The 13295-nt window shown below is 35.9% G+C and overlaps 1 protein-coding gene across 1 annotated transcript in view; it reads right to left on the reverse strand.

Annotated features, from left to right (window-relative positions):
- Window positions 1-12338, reverse strand: part of cadm1a (cell adhesion molecule 1a) — a 540780-nt gene extending 528442 nt beyond the window's left edge. Inside the window, exons 1-3 of the mRNA XM_028466274.1 lie at window positions 12296-12338; window positions 10466-10557; window positions 6279-6340 (exon numbers count right to left, since the gene is read on the reverse strand). The gene's annotated coding sequence lies outside the window, so the exon portion shown is untranslated. The remainder of the gene's footprint in view (window positions 1-6278; window positions 6341-10465; window positions 10558-12295) is intronic.
- Between the last annotated feature and the right edge of the window lie 957 nt (window positions 12339-13295).

The raw sequence follows: 13295 nt of genomic DNA on the forward strand, positions 1-13295 counted from the left end.
GTATTGATTTCAGCCTGGCTACATGCACACTTCTGTGACAGAGTAGGAGATTACAGCATCAGACCAATCACAATCAAGAAGAAACTGTGTAGAGCAATTTAGGTCACAGTTGAGGAATAATTCTTTAAGTAAATGAATTAAAATCAATAATTCAGACCAAAAACAACACTGTTGCTGCAGTAAAAGCAGCAAGGGATGAATGCAGGAATTGATGAGTGTTAATGTTTAAAGGTCCAGTATTATACTATTTTTCACTCATCTCCATTTGTTCTGAGAACCCCAACAACATAGTATGAGGTTCTTATAGGGCAGGAGGAGCCAGGATTGTCAGGAGGAAGCGTTTTCGCTACCTGACGTCAAATAGCGAGAAAGATCTAACTCCCCGCGTAGGAGACCATGTACAGTATGTGACTTGTCACAGATACTACGGCACACCTTTTAACCACAGGAACAGTGAAATTTAACCATTTGTCCTCCTCCCTCCTTTCTCTCCCACAGACTGAGAACAAGGGGTCTACTTGTACATGAATTTCTGACCTGTTTTTCCCCCCTTGCTTTTTCAAGAACTGAGGCAGAAACCCCCTTTCCTCTGCTTCTCTTCAAGAATTAACAATAAACATTTTAAAAGTGGACAGAGATTTTTGATATGTATTTTTATACCCTGCCATTAACTCTAATCACAGGAAACCAGGATATTCTTAGAATAAGATTATATACAGTAAAGTGACAGTTTAGGTGCTCTTAATAAATATCTCCCAGTAACATTGCAAGCAGTATATCGTGCTTAGTGTCAAACTGACCCGGTTCATCTTGCTTTGAAGATTACTATCTAACTGTGTTCTGAGTTATATTCAAATTTCTTTTTCAAAAAGAAGTTTTTTCATCCACTCAGAACACACCCATGAACAAACCACAACCCCCATAAATCACCCAAAGCAATCTGATTGGCTGCCGCAACCAATGGTAATCGCTTAAACCCAGATATAGTATGTCAAGACCAGACGCAAAATTCAAATCTTTGGATTTGAACGGCGTGGGTCGCTGAGTAACCCCATCTCAATGTACTTTTACATTTTCTTTGTAACATCACAGTCCTATGAAACCACACTGTTTCATTTCTTTCTTCTGTTAAGCTTTTTACTTTTAAATTGTATATACTTGAGCATTTATCCTTAGCTTAGTGCTCCTTTAGTTGTTGTGTAAATAGGTTTAACTTGTTTGATTATAAATGTTTATACTTTTGCTATTTGTCTGTGGTTTATGCAATAATGCAATATAATATGGTTTGTTATTGGAAAGTAGAGAGTTTGACAAGAATTCACACCCTAAATGACAAGGTATTAATAACTATTTAAAATTAATAGTAATAATGATTCATATTCTTATCACTCCTTGTCTACTCCTTACACCCTTTTGGAGCTGACTTTTTACAAAATGTGGAAAAACACGGGAAGGAAGAAAACAAAACTTTTACAACTTTAGCCCTCTGAATGAGGCTAAAGGGATGTATATCACTGCAGCAAAACCATTATGAAGAGATTTTTTCATAATACTGCCCCTTTAAATTAGTGAGATCATACACGGAGAATAAACAGACACTGATTAGTTTCACTTTCATTTTTACCTCATCTGTGGCTCTGATGTTGTGTACATACAGCTCAGCCTACATCATAAGGTGGTCAATATTTGTATTTCATACAGTTCTGTATTATCTTACAGGACTGAGGCTCTCTGCGTCACCACAGAATACATGAATGAATGAATGAATGAATTAATTAATTAATTGGTCTGAAAGCACCCGATGTACGCAGGCATTATCAGCTGACTAATATAGGTCAGTCCATCAGATAAAAATCGAGATGTTTGCTACAGGATGTCATCAGTAAATGAAAGGATTGCATCGATGTCTAAATAAATTTGACGCGTCACATCCAAAGCCTGACAGAACCTGACCCGAACCCCAATGAAGCCGATCTCTCTTTAAGACCAAACACGTTACAGCCCAACACTATTCAAATCCATGCGCACACATGTACAATGATTCGAGGTGAGTTTATTTGATAACAGACTTATTTACGAACCACTCATTTTGCATAGAACTATAAAGATGACACGTAGCTTCATGTGCCGCTACACGCTATATAGAGGTTTACCTCTGCTGTAAAGCATGTCGTAACACTGCTGTAACACACACAACTCAGTGGCCTGCTCTCTACATATGTACTGACAACACACAGCTACAGAACAAGTCATTTATGTGGTTTTTAACATCATTTATTCATGTGCCAGAGGCCAGACTTTGATTCACCTCCTCAGCATCCAATTGTCGACTTTCTTGAAATAATAGAAACATCACCTGACGGTTCATTTACCATGCAGCACCTGAGCCCATGGAGAAATGAAAGAAATGAAGCCTGAACCCGACCCAGCCAATCACTATATATTCCTCATTGTTAACAGGTGGCAGTAGGAAGTACGAAAAGGTTCAAATTTGGCATTTGTGAATTGCTTCATGAAAGTTTTTAGATCTTACAATAAATAACTCTGGCTCAATGAAGGTTGTACTGACATTGCATCTGATTTTCTGGAAAATATGTCACCAGTGTATCAATCAGGAACATTTTTGCACAAAATGCATTGTGGGAAATTGTTATGTAAACAAGATTTCATCATTTTCCCGCCCACTCAGAGCAACAGTACATACCAAGTGAGCATTTACAGAGACATGTAATTCATTGAAGGTGGTACTGCATGTAGCTCAAGTCATCACTGCTTCAATTTTCAAAGAAAAAGTAACAGCTTCTACTTCAGAAAATACAGTCATTGCAGTGTAGTAAAGTTTCTACTTGGATTTCCAATCTTCACCCAAGCACAAAAAAATACAATTTTTCATCCCAATGACAAACTCAGATGTTACCCAATCAAATTATTTATTTGTGGCACAAAATAACATTGTTAGGGAAGGGTGGGTCTTTTCAATCAACATTCTAACCAAAACTCTTCAAATCCTGTTGTATGCTTAATGTGCTATATTTTAAGTGCATTGGTCAGTGTCTTTGTGCATGGAGCTGCAACTGGTGACTGATGACGATGGTCTTGACACTGATTAACACCAAGAAATTGAACAAATGAGCTTTATCCTGCACTGCCCAAAGAAAACAATAGACTTTTCAAAATAAAACATGAAGTGACTACAGAAACAACAAGGTCTCGTTCCTTCGATTTATATCGATCAAGCTGTATTTTCATTGTTTGACATTTTCTCAGTTATTGTGACAAACATCCATTTAAATATAAACTCACAAGTACTTTTTTAAACTCTTAAATGAAGTTTTCAAGCAGTAACCAGGAGATATCACTTGTCTGTCCTATCATCCTCCATCAATAATCCAAGAATGCCTTCACCTCTTCTCACCTCTCTACTCTAACACTTGACCTTGCCTCAGGTTGTTTTGCCTCATCTGACTCAATACTGGGTTCCAAGAGGGCCTTTTCATATATATCTATATATTTATATAAAGAGATGTAAGACCAGGAATTCTTCAATACTTCTCAAGAGTTCAATAAGGTTGGCTGGAGGAGGTCCAGCAGGAAAACTTATCCAGAACTTGTACCATGCAAGAACTCTTCCTATTGACGCGAAAGACAAAACTCTGACAAGCAGAGTCCAGAGGGTGAAGAAAAGCAGATCTGTGGGCAGAAACCTCAGATGACTATTGAACACTTTAAATTTAGCCTCGCACTGAAAAAAGGAAACTTTTTCAAAAATGTCTAAGATCTTCAAAAGTTACAGCAAGTGTGGGCTTGCAGTCAAGATCTTTGACCAACAAGGTGAGTTACTTGAAGATTACAGCTGCACCAAAGTCGTTTGTTTTTGGGAAAAAACACACTCAGGCAAAAGCTGTCAAGGTAGACTTTTACTAAAGAACAACGCACTCAGAAGCAGATAAAATCTTAGTGTATTAAACTGGCTCCCTCTACAGTAGTTAACGACTCCAAAAGATTTATTACCAAGTTGGCACGAGAAAGAGACGCTACTGCATGCCAGAGAAATACGAACAGACCTTGGCTTGTAATTCATCGCCTTTCGAGAGTTTGTTCTTCATGGCTAATAACATAAAACCGTATTATGATCTGACAATCAGAGGCGTCATGGGTGCAATTTAACATATTGCTTCTGTTGAACTGTGTTTTTCCTGTTATGGGAGATTTCAGTCGAGCCAGATTTATCAGATGATGCATACACTGGAGAATTTGGTATATATATATTTATATACACTTTGTCATTTATGGGCTTTTAGTCACATGGTTTTTTTTTATATTATTTTTTTTACAGCAAGACAAATGACAATTGATGCTGCAACCTCTTCTCTGTAATGGTGTCAGTAATATTTAGATACACAAAACATTACCCCACCTAATACAATATATTAACAATACACAACATTCAATTGAATGCAATTTAATTTAATTTAATTCATGAACCTCCGCTCCACTGAGCAGCCAGTCTACAGCTGCTACATCAGAGGTGATCTGTGTACTTAAGAGGCACCGAATCAGTCATTACATCAACAAGTGAAAACCTATTACTTAAAAATGTGTACAGAAAGAACGCCGTCATCTTTATGATCTTTGCGATCAGTGTGTTAGCCAATATGAAAAGGGATACTCTGATCAATTGCGGGAACCTTTATTGCACTTCATGTCATGTAAGTTACAGTGACGAAGCAGTGCTTCCCCAGTCTATTGATTGCCATACTGTCTAAAACAGATATTACATTTGCAGTTTTTGATGTCCTGGAATAAACACTCCAGATCTGTAGTATATAGTGCCACACACATAAATGTAGTAGACTTCATGATAAGATAGTGTAGGGATGTAAATAAGACTGACAATAACACGTGTGTTGGAGTTGGATTTGAACTTGTAGTCCAAATGTTTAAGTTCAGACTCAATCCTAAATGCATAAGGACGGTGATGTGTTTCTGGCAAGAGTGCCAATATATACAGTACTGTAACTTGTGGTCTCCCGAGCCCAGGCTAAAATGTCTTGGGGACCTCATTCTGACACGATTTTTGACGGCAAAACAAGGCTCATCATCTGCAGAAATCTCTGCACTCATATCACACCAAAGTGTGGGTTGAAATGATTTTTCTGAAAATATGTCCTTTCCTGAGACACACTTTTATTCTTTTGAAGAATAAAAACCAAACTGATCCATGTCCGTTAACGTCTGTTACACAGCAGCACTGTCCTCAAATGTGCTCTTATTTTGAAAACAGCAAATTCCAGTCGCAATGGAGTGTTTTTTGCCGCAGTCTTCTAACATTTCGTTTTTTTCTTTTCTATCAGCCGGTATTTTTCATTTATGAAATGCAGAATGTGACGCGTGCTGGGATTTAAAAAGATGATTCAGTTAACGTTGGTTCCGTTGAATACTAGCCCTGTCCAAATGTGGCTGATTTGTTGAGGAACAAAAAAATCAGTGGGTTCGGAGAAAGATTTGCCATTGAGGATTCATGTATTCATGAGCTGCAGTGCGAAGCTGCAATACTACTCATCTAAACTAAGGGATGACAGGACGGCTGTTATGCTGATTACTTTGTTTGGCTTCTGTTTTGCCATTAAATCTCCAGCTCATATGTAACTATGCATTTGCCTGTGCAGACAATAAACTGTCCGCCTACACACTTTGGTTCCGACTATCATATTTGATCAAATGGTTAAATTCTCAGTGCCGCAGAGAATAAAACCTCATCGTTTGTTGACCCCTTGACCGAGAAATCTAACATTGCTGCCAGGTCAAAATATCATATTGATCAATCAATTGATCAGTTCATGTTTTGCTGTCTGATTTGTCTGACCCATTACCATTTTCAGTAGAACAACCATTAGGACGCTTATCCTCACTGCATTTGGCTCTAATGTAGGACAACTTCAGGTTGGGAGGTTGTTTTCTCCATGGGCAATTTCACACTCCTGTTTATTAGTTAGTTTAGACTGAATCACATTGACCAGTATTTAAAAAAAGACTGGAGGTCACTCCTGATTAGGGGCTATAACTAAATGTGCATGACTCCCAAAGCACCTGCATTTCCACCACTAATTGTAAGTACAGTAATGTGGTAAATTGACCCTTTTCTATGTAGTTAAATTATATAAAAACCTCCCATGGAAAACAGGGTGCTGATAATGTACGGATGCACTAACTGAGAAATGAGGGAAAGTGAACTTGACTGCTGTATTTTCCAACTAAAAAAAGTCCTTGGCTCTTACCTTGGAAAGTGGACTGTTATGCAGGGATGGGAAACAGAATGATGAAAGGTTGGATGGTGCTCCTGAAATAAAAACACAATAGTGTATTGTAATAAAAATGCATTACTTTTTTTTACTGAATGTATAATCGCGTTCATAACTTTGTCTCCATATAAACTTTGTATCAGTACAGCTGTATTTTCCTCTAAAAGAGTCATTTTAAAAGATGCTACATTCCTTAATTCTTTCTGAACCGGTACACAAACTTACTTCCTTGGTGCAAACTGCTGAGCCCTTACTCATCGTTTTTGCAGATCACATGGTAACCGACAGTGTGTGTAATATATTCAGGTCTCATATGCAACTAAAAAACGTAACCTGCCAACAATGCTGGAACAAGTTCTTACTAAAGGTTTGAGCATGACCACTTATTTTACTGACATCTGCAACAGCAGCATAAGCTACAATATGAAGATTGTTTACGCATGCTGCTGCATAAGCCTGTCCACAAAACAAAACTCACTCACACGTGCTGTCCCTGGTGAGAGAAAAAGCCAAAAGTGGCTGTGTGCTTTTCAAATGTTTTTTTTTTCTTCCATTTTCATTTGAGCATTGTAGCTTAAACCCTCCTGATTTCTACTTTGTATATTTTTACATTTATTTCATAAAATCAGAGATTTAGGAGTTGCTGAAAACGATCACTTGAGTATCACAGAAAAATAAACTTCAAGCAAAAACAAAATGTCAGTCGAACACAACAGCATGGGAATGCATCACATTTTGTACACAATCAACTATCCAAATTTTGGCAATATCAAAGCAGGAAGGAATTACATGAGCAAATATTCAAGAAGCCACAAGATTATTCCTTTCAGAGAAACTATTTCACCCTGCACACAGTGTTTTTACTTTCAATGAAATACTGACAGTAGTCAGTGGCATTTACTTTACCTTTCTAATAGGATAAGAAAGGTGATGTGTGGAAAATAGACATCGTCAGACTAACTGGACGCCAAAAGAAGAGAAGGTCTGCCACCTGCTTCATGTCCACGGGTGTGCACAGTCAGTCATTTTAATTAGCCATCCTCCACATAGCAGTGATGCATCACATATATACAGATACTGTTTGAAGGTGGCTAGCTGTTAGCGATAACAGCAGCCATGTCTGGGCTTGTAGTGAACGGTGAGCTTTTCACAGTCACGGCTGGTTCAGTGAACATAATTAACCTCAGGAGAGCAGGATGGAAGGCAAGAACCTCAGCCCAGGCTGCATCAGGTGAGGGAGTCATGTTGTAAACCTGTTGTACAGTGTGTGAATTTTATTCACGACATTCGATTTGAATAGGTTATGTTCATTGTTAAGTACACTCTCAGCACCATTCTTGGATAAAAAGTTAAGCAAGCAACCACCCACCCATTTCACATTGTCGGACTTACTTAACTCATCTCGACTTATCCCAACAAAAATTAACTTATTTATCTCAACTCAAGTTAACTCATCTTAACTTACCATTTCTTAACTTATTTTTCAATCTTCCTTTATCTTAACTCATTTTATTTTAACCTGTTGTATCTTAACTCATTTCATCTTGTCTCATCCAATTATTTCACAGAAACATCTTTCCACCTTATCATCTGCTCCCGATAATGATAATTTTTTTCAGTTTTACAACCTTTTCTCTTGATCTTTTTTATCTGCCAATCTGATATTATTCAGATAAATAAATAAATGTGGTTATTACAGATTCCTAAAACAATGGACCATAATTTTGCTGACTTTATGAATGGGTCTGAAAACGCTCTCCCCTTTATTACCCCTAATATTATAGATGGCCATGTCTCCACATGACTGTTCTTCAATGTTCATGCCTGTGTTCAACCACCTTCAGTTACAGTAGGGCACCTTTATTTTGGGGGCCGCGGGCTGAAAAGGTTGAGAACCACTAATAGACAATGTCAGACACATAGTCACACCTTCTGTAAGACTTGAAAGATGCTTCAGACTTTTATCATTAGAAAGGAAATGTTTGGGATGTCTTTACATTTTTTAGATTAACAATAAAACTTTTTATCCAATATAACATTGAAAGTGTCTAGAAATACATTAAACGTAACCATAGCCCCCGGGACTATGGTACGACCGATGATGTTGCTGGACCTTTTCTACATAAGCGTAATGTGCCTGTGTTTGACGTATCCATAGCCACAGCCTATAATATCTTAGGATATTATATAATACTGTGAAGCATTATACACCAAAAGTAGAGTACTCGGGTCAGTCTGCCACTCGTATTTAAAACAAGCATCCAGCCTGACACTTGTTTGTAGTTAGCCTGTGCCTATGGTCATTCTCTTGATTCTTATAAGAAGCATTTCTCCCTGGAGCATGTTTGCACTGTGATTGACAGCAATCGGTCCAGTAGTGGCCATCATTTTGCCTAGTGACAGCAGTGATAGGCTCCAGCAGCTTGGATGGATAATCAGAGTGCAGAGTGTTGTCACATACCACCAGAAATTGGTCCCTGACCATCTTCAATGAAGTGGCAGACAGATTCAGCTCCACCAAAATTCAGTCTCTAGAAACATCTGTTCAGTTTCTCCTGGCTAGTACATATCAGTGGTAAAAAAACAAACATCTGTTGCTTTAAACTCCTTTTGTCCCATGTTGTTGTTACAATTCTCACTAACATCTTGGAAACTCTCTTTATCAAGTCCAGAATGAATATTCAGTTCATGGCTCCATGTTACAGGGGTAACCCTCATCGCTGGGTTACAGTAATTACATGTTTTTCCAGTAGGTTAGAACTTCACGCACCATCGCCTCCTTTCAGGCACTCCTACAAAGACACGAGTGCATCTTTATGTGTCTGCACATAAAGGACTTGTATCAAACTCCAGAGTCTATTTGAGGCTGTGTTTATGATATGACAAAGCTGTGAGTATTACAGCATCGTGGGGCTGTGCTGTTGCTGAGTGATGCACTTAGTCAGGAAACTATTTCTCATTGTGCATTCAATTTGTGCAGTTGGTGGAAAGCAACCACGAATGAGGCTCTCCAAAATAAAGTTGAGGCAAACAAATACAGTAGCTGTATGTAATGATAGAGAATGAATGTTTCAATTGTAGAAGTAACAAGCAATTCAAAACATGCATGTTGCAGATATTATGTAACAAGGCTAAAATTAAGGCTTAAAAAAAAAAAAAAAAAATATATATATATATATATATATATATATATAAATGCACAATTTCAGTCCTTCAAAACCCAAAACTAAAGTTTATTATGAAAACTTGATGATGTTTAGGGTTGCAAAGGGGCGGAAATTACATTTTGATGGGAACTTATGCTCTGGAATTTTGGGAATAATAAAAAATATATTATATATATTTTTTTTTATTGGGTGTAACTTTTAAATAAATGATACTGATATCTAATTTGTTTTTTGAATTTAATTTTATTTAGATAATGCAAAAATATATATTTTTCATAATTATATTTAACATCCATGTTAAGGGCCAACCTTCAATTTTAAATTTCGCGGAATTTTGCAACCCTAGTGGAAATGTAATGTTTTTTTATTTTGATATTTTGATTGGATGCTAATGTTTATATTTAGAAATGATAGTTATTTATTATTACTCCCAATTTCTGGTTAATTCCAAGAATTAATTCCCATAAATGGTTAGTATTTCGTTTAATATTCCCAAAATCTCCAAGCTTAAATTCCTACTGAAATTTACTGGAAATGTTCCGCCCCTTTGAAACTCAAATCATAGTATTAGGAGTACTGACTTCAATCATATTAGTACTACCATTGCAAGTTACGGGCCAATTTTTGGAAAGGAAAACACTGGTCTGCTCTTGTCAAGTAAGGGAAGACGGTTTTTGTCAGTGAGATTGGTGGTTAGCTGAAAAAAAGCAGCTACAATAATGTTGGACCTTCCTGGAATGTCGTGAAGATGAAGAAAGGGTGGAGTTTATTGAAAAATCTGCATCCCTGAACTCATTTTAAGACCTAGAGTCAGGAGTGAGTTTATCTTCCTTTGGTGGAGGCTCTGATCCTGCATTTACACAGTAAAAAGCCCATTTCATCTGGGAAGGTCTGAAAATAAAGCCGTTACTCTTCCGTCGGTTCAGGTAACTTTGCTTGGGGCTAAAAAGAAAGCTTGCTGGGATAAGAACGTGTTGGAGAGAATGAACCTCTCACCTTGCTCGTGGGATCCTCTTGGACGAACAGGAAGAGACTTCACGTCTGTGTTTCGCTCCCAGTCCTACCACCACGACCACAGATGGAACCTGCTGTAGAGAGAAACAGTTTGTCTTTACAGGTTTGCCTTATTTCAGATGACTCTCTTTAAATAAATATATCTAAATTAATATAGAGTATGCTTCACCTGCAAAATTTACTTCTTTTTTTTTAACGTTTTACTTAGCTAAAGTTGTAGCTCTTTGTCGATCAATTATGGGAACATTTTTAACATTTAAAAAATTAATTAAATGATTAAATCCAGCATTTCCTTTGTTTTTACCCACTTTTAATAATGTGAATTATTACTTTAGATGTCATGAAATGGATTGTAATTTATTGTAAATTTTTTTTTAGCGTTACATTTTGTATCATGATTTGTGTGTTCACTGCTAATCTTCTGTATTTGTTGCTTGACTACATTTTAATAGTGTATCATATTGATTCCAGAATGCCAAATTAAGAACTACCAGGAACTGCAGATTAAAATAAATGAGGCAGTGGCTATCCGTACGATTGCTGCATCAAAATACAGACATTCTATTTGTACGCAGCGCCCATCATTGGCCAGGTTAGGTCACGTGACTAAGGCTAAACCTAACCCTAACCTTCAAAATTGTTGCAATATAGGGTCATAACCTAACCCTAAAATTAAATCTAACCCTACCCTTTGTATCAATAGCACTGGGGGTTGTCCGTACGGCAACCGTACAAATAGACACTTTCAATAAATAATAAACAAATATTTAAATATAACAAACTTAAATTAAATTACTTTATTCTGTGCAGTTTGACAAACATTTGCTCATATAATAAAAGAGGGATAAGGCTCTTGAATATTTATGAATGTACTATTATTATTATTATTATCCCCAGGGCTAGCATCACTTCAACACTTGCTGTTTATTTGTTTTCACTTTTGTCTTTTCATGACATTATCTGTTGTCCTCTTTCTTTAAGAAGATTCAAATTCTTACTTTTACTATTCTTGGACTGCTGATAATATTTTGTCCTGGTTGCATGTTAATGCCACTTTTAGGTGGATCAATGCATGGCCTGCATATCCCTATTTTTCCATTTTATGTTTTAGGATAATGGAGGTAAATCTCCTTACTTACAGAGTTAAACATGTGAATTTAATACCCCAGATATCAAATTTTAAAAGAAAGACTTCACTTTTAAATATTGTCCTACAGCAACATCTCGCGGTAGAAAATATAAACTACAAGAGGAAAATAAAAACACGTTTTACCCTCAACAAAGACCCTGATAAATATCCAGGTTTATATTAAAAGATTAAACACCTTTTTTTTTCCTGGAAAGATTTATGCACTTTTTTTTTTTTTAAGAAGATGTCTGATATTTTTCTTCATAGCCCAATTTTAATACTGTTCAACAACTACTTTTAGATTCGGATGAGTTTATATTTTTTCTCCCTCAAACTATATTTTTAGGTGGCCTTATTTATCTCCAATCTAGAGATTATTATTATTTGATCAGTTCTATGAAATGTCTTAAATAAAATGTCTATAAAACGTCAGTTTTATCAATCAAAACCCTATATTGTTATGTACAATCATTACATTTTTACGCTAATGCTAACATCGTTCAGAGGCTAAAGGGCTAGTTCGACAAAAAGTGCCATCAATATTTGTTATAATATAATATTGTGAGGATTAAACTTGTCTTACATGAACAAACAATGATCCCTAAATCATGTTAACGCACAAATAATTCAAAAACAAGGACTTTAAGTTAATAAATGGTGATTTTAAAAAAAACCCAACTTACTCGTGCACGACCAGGTGGATGATTATCATCTAAAACAGGTGCGTGAGCTGGTGGGAGGAGCTAACGTTCTCCCTGATTTATAAACTTTGAATTTGGCCAATGAAGCTGAAAATATAATTTAAAATCATTCAAATGCTAAATGAAGATACAGAATTAAATAGAATATGTAGCACAAGGATCAAAACAAAAACAAGATGTGATTTAAAAAAATAATAATAATAATTTAAATAGCAACCACACCATTATAATCTGCCCTGCACTGCCATCTAGAGGACTGTTTGATGAATAACAACAATAGGATACTGCATGCATGCATTTTAAATAAAAATTAAATAAAAACAAAAAAAAAAGACTTTTTTGTGTTCAAGCTTTGTTGTACTTTTGTTGTTATTGACAATCCTGGTATGGTATTGGTATACTTTAAAGCTGTGTTTTCCAGGTCATTGCACAATTTTAATAGAGAATCATGTCTAAATAAGGTTTCCCTGGTATATAAAAGCTTACAAACATATTATTGTTGTATTTTGTCCATGGCAGGATTCCACTGCCAAATAAAGTCTCCCAAGAACCAGAACATCTTTGTTTTTGACCATTTTCTTATTTTTGAAAACAAGAACAAAATGAAAAATGTCATCTGAAAAAATACACGTAAAATAACAAATTAGAATAAAAGTTAAAACACCAAACATTATGTCAGGATATAAATAAGATTTAAAAATAAATAGTCCAAACAAATTGTGAAAAACTCTAAACAAGCAACATAAAATGCATTATATAAACAAAGTGACTAAGCCAGCACAAAACAACATATTATTCAAACATTTCAACACAACAAAATAGGATAATATCTAATTAATAGCTATAACAATTTTATAATTTCTTTTTTTTTTCATCAGGAAGATTGAGGGGTGTCATATTCATTTTATTTTATATAAGCTTTGCAATGTAGTGTAGTTAAATTAATCTGGCATTTTTTTAATGTTAAGAAATAGTACCAACT

This window comes from Gouania willdenowi, chromosome 14 (genome assembly GCF_900634775.1).
Source record: "Gouania willdenowi chromosome 14, fGouWil2.1, whole genome shotgun sequence".
NCBI lineage: Eukaryota > Metazoa > Chordata > Actinopteri > Blenniiformes > Gobiesocidae > Gouania > Gouania willdenowi.